Source organism: Pteropus vampyrus, unplaced genomic scaffold, assembly GCF_000151845.1.
Source record: "Pteropus vampyrus isolate Shadow unplaced genomic scaffold, Pvam_2.0 Scaffold47, whole genome shotgun sequence".
In the NCBI taxonomy this organism is placed as follows: domain Eukaryota; kingdom Metazoa; phylum Chordata; class Mammalia; order Chiroptera; family Pteropodidae; genus Pteropus; species Pteropus vampyrus.
This window is the reverse complement of record NW_011888828.1, coordinates 119,418-123,161: the sequence shown is the minus strand read 5'-3', so window position 1 is coordinate 123,161 and position 3,744 is coordinate 119,418. Positions and strand designations below refer to the sequence as shown.

Below are 3,744 nucleotides of genomic sequence, written 5' to 3'. Positions count from 1 at the left end.
TCACACTTTATCTGTAGGTGAAATAACAATACCTACCCACAGATGGTTGATGTGAGGACTAAACGAGATAACGTATGTAAAGTACATTGTAAATATAAATAGATAGAACAAGTGCAAAGTCCCCTCTACCCCCTCCCCCCAGTTTTCCAAAGGAGTATGATGTAGTCTTGTAGACTTCCTATATGAATATGGTGTATTGCTGTTTGTCTTCCTTAGTTGTCTGTAATTACATTGATTCAGATGTCATCAGTCTGAATAGGGATCGACATCGGTTCTTTGTTAGACCAATGGTTTTATGTTAGAGTTGTGTGCTCTGTGTTAAAATCACCTGGGAGCTTTGTCAAACTATAGGCGCTTGGGCCCCACACTTGGAAATTATTCCGTTAATGTTAGGAGAGTCTGGGTTTATTGTTTGAAAAAATTCTTAGGTGAGTTGTGAATCTGAATTGTAACCCTCATTAAAAACTGACAGGTGGGACAATTCAATTTCGATTTGTGAGATGCTATCAAACTGGTGGGAAGGGAAACACGTATAGGAAGTGGCATAATTTTCAAATTGAGGACCTCCTGGGAGGTGAGACTTCCAAGTTCAGGTTTATTACTGACTAAACAGGTGACTTGGGTTAATTAATAGTCTTAGCTTACTTGTTAATACCTATATACAACTGAGCAGTGGAAGGAATGCTTATAATTTATTGATGAGTTCCTTTTTTGTATTTTGAGATTTGTCAGCTAGTGGCATTTGTGGAATATCTTTGGACTTAGAAATCTGTTTTTGAGCCTAAGGAATATTTTTTTCCCCCTTCTAAAAGCCTTGTAATAAAGGTGGCTTAACTCTGTCGTTCTCTGATTGTATCATAATCTTTACTCTCAACTCAAGAGGTCAGCACACAACCAATTTTCCTCTCCTGATTTTGGTTTTTAATTGCTGACAATTTTTTTGTAGGCATACCTTGTTTTATTGTGCTTTGCTTTATTGCATTTCACAGATGTGTTTTTTTACAATTTGAAGGCAAGACCCTCAACCAGCAAAAAAATTACAACTCGCTTTATTGCTGTGGTCTGGAACTGAATCCGCAGTGTCTCTGAGGTATGTCTGTATTTCCTTTATTTTACAACTAGGTTAAGTTTATCCAGTAAATAAACTATTGTGGCGGTTGTATTGTGAAAAACACATTGCTTTCATCTCCTTGTGAATTGCCTAAATGCAGTTTTTACATCATTCTTTATCCACAGTTAGCTTCCCCAGAAAGTGCCTTTACTTATTTTGAATTATACAATAGAGAAATCAGAGTCTTAACAATGGCAAAAACATTGGGAAAATTTTTTTAGTGCTTTCTGATTTTCGAACTAGGTACTACCTTGCCATAACAGGCTGTTGTCGGCATATGCTTAGTAGATTAGGAAATGATGTTCTTTTGGGATGTTTACATTTAAAAACCAAATCAAACCTCTGAAATACTGTTTTCAGCAAGCATATGGAAATGATTTCCTCTATGGTAGTGGTCCCCAGCCTTTTGGGCACCAGGCACTGGTGCTCCCATGAGAATCTAATACCTGATAATCTGAAGTACAGCTGAGGCGGTGATGCTAGCGCTGGGGAGTGGCTGCAAATAAGATGAAGCTTCCTTGGCTTGCCCGCCACTCACTTCCTGTGCGGCCTGGTTCCTAATAGGCCATGGACTGGTGCCCGGGGGTTGAGGACATCTTCTCTACAGAGCTATCTTTACTGAACTCGAAGGGCTTGTGGTAATGGCAGCAACAGCAACAATGTACATACAGTTCTGTAGGACCTGCACCGGGGTTGTAATAGGATTGTGCCTGTTCAGTGGGCCAATATTGACTTAAATGAAGAAGAGAAAATAGTACTTAATGCACAGATACACAGGTCATGGGTACACCTATTTATGCATTGGTTGATTTTGCTCTGAGTATTTTGTTCTCTTGTTTTGTTTAGCAGATGTTAATGTAAGAAATTTCCAAACCTGTAGAGAATTTTGGAGTTTATTTGAACCAAACTAACAATTCTTAGGAAACAAAATCTCAGTGGATTGAGGAAATGCTCCAGAGAATGACAGTTTTGTGGCTTATTTTATACATTAGAATCAAAGGAGGACCTGTAAGGAGGGTTCCATTGGTGGTAGATTAAGAGGGAAAAAGCAAAGTAGGGAAATCTCTGGGACTGGATAAAAAACAAAATGGAGAGACATATACTTCTTTTACATTGGTGAGTACAGGATTAACATTTACTGCTCCTAGCGAGGGTATGTGGGGAACGAGATAATGAAGAGCTCAGTTTCTCGTGCTCTTGTGCAGTGGGTGTGCCCTGAGGGGTCTGGGAAAGAAGATTACTCAGACATTTCTAAGGTATACTATCTTAGATGCAGAAAGACATTAGATAGGCTCACTTAGGGTAAAGATCGACCTTTGTCAAGGTAGCTGCAGGGCAGGATTTGACTACCCACCATGACCTGCTTTTAGTTAGGAATTTTTATGTTCAGACCGTCCTGTGTGGTTATTTTTTGTCTTTGGGATTGTGGGGCCCGCCATACTGGCTTGCCCTGATCTTGTCAGCTTTAGTATGTGGCCCCTTTTTCATCCACACGTAAATACTTTAATTATGAAAATAGAGGTGCCTTTAGGTTCTGGAGTACTATTACCATGTGTTTTAATTATAATTAATCATTGTTCATAGTTATAATGGAGCAGTAGTAATATGGATAATCGAAATGTAATTTATGCACGATGTGTGCACACTGTGTTTCTTGAGTTAATATCACAGGCAATTTACCATAATGATTAAGACACTGAAAGTGTGGGCCTTAGAGCTCGAGTTGCTTTGATTTGAATCCAAGTTTTATTCAGTATGAATGACCTTGGGCAAATTACCTAAGCTCTGTGCTTTCATTTCTCATGTACAAAATGGGAGTGGTACCTACGTCATAGGATTGTTGTGAAGATTAACTATGTTAAGGTGTATAATATGCTTAACCTGGCACACAGTAAAAATTCAGTGTTAGCTGTTATAATTATGTAAAATGTTAAAGTCAGTTGGTTTCATTTGGGAACATCTGGAAAGTGTCCAGCTTCTCTCTCTCTTGCCCCATTCTCCCTTCATACCTTTCCACTGTATGATGGAAACCAGCATTTCCCTTACTTCTTCTGCTTTCTTTCTCTCTTCTATGGAGTGTTTTACTTCAGTTTAGTTTTGTTTTTGTATGAAGAAAAGTATACAAATTTATTGAAAGGCATTAGAGAAGGCCTAAATAAACAGATAACTCAAATCCATGATAGGAAGTTTCAATATCAGAGCATTTTAGTTTTAAGAGAAGAAAAGTCAGCCCGATGGTTGTTATATCAGAAAACTCTTGAAAGGAAGGTCTTGATCACAGGTAATGTTTTTGTGATAAAGAGTTTGCCATTGTGATAAGGAGTGTTAGAAGGCTCTATTAAGAGGAGGAGATGAGAGAGGACACTGGTATGTCGAGGTGTAGTGGTGAGATGATGGAGAGTATGAGCATATGCAGAATTCTGAATGAGAACTCTACCCCAACTAACTTCTCACCTCACCACTTGGACTTTTGAATTATTTACCGTTTTAGCTTTCCAGGAGCACAGCTTGCTTCAAGCCCGTAAGTGAGTGGTTAGTACATCAAGAATTCTACTTTCCATTTATGGGTAATCATTTTTTATTAGGGAAAGAATAAAGAGTAGGGCATCAGCCATGATCTTAATGAAAAATCT

The 3,744-nt window shown here is 38.5% G+C and overlaps 1 protein-coding gene across 3 annotated transcripts in view; it reads left to right on the top strand.

Annotated features, from left to right (window-relative positions):
• Window positions 1-1,012: 1,012 nt before the first annotated feature.
• The window catches only part of EXTL3 (exostosin like glycosyltransferase 3), a 53,328-nt gene continuing 50,596 nt past the window's right edge, over window positions 1,013-3,744 (top strand). For all 3 annotated transcript variants that reach the window (XM_011359327.2, XM_011359330.2, XM_011359328.2), the window contains exon 1: window positions 1,013-1,090. The gene's annotated coding sequence lies outside the window, so the exon portion shown is untranslated. The remainder of the gene's footprint in view (window positions 1,091-3,744) is intronic.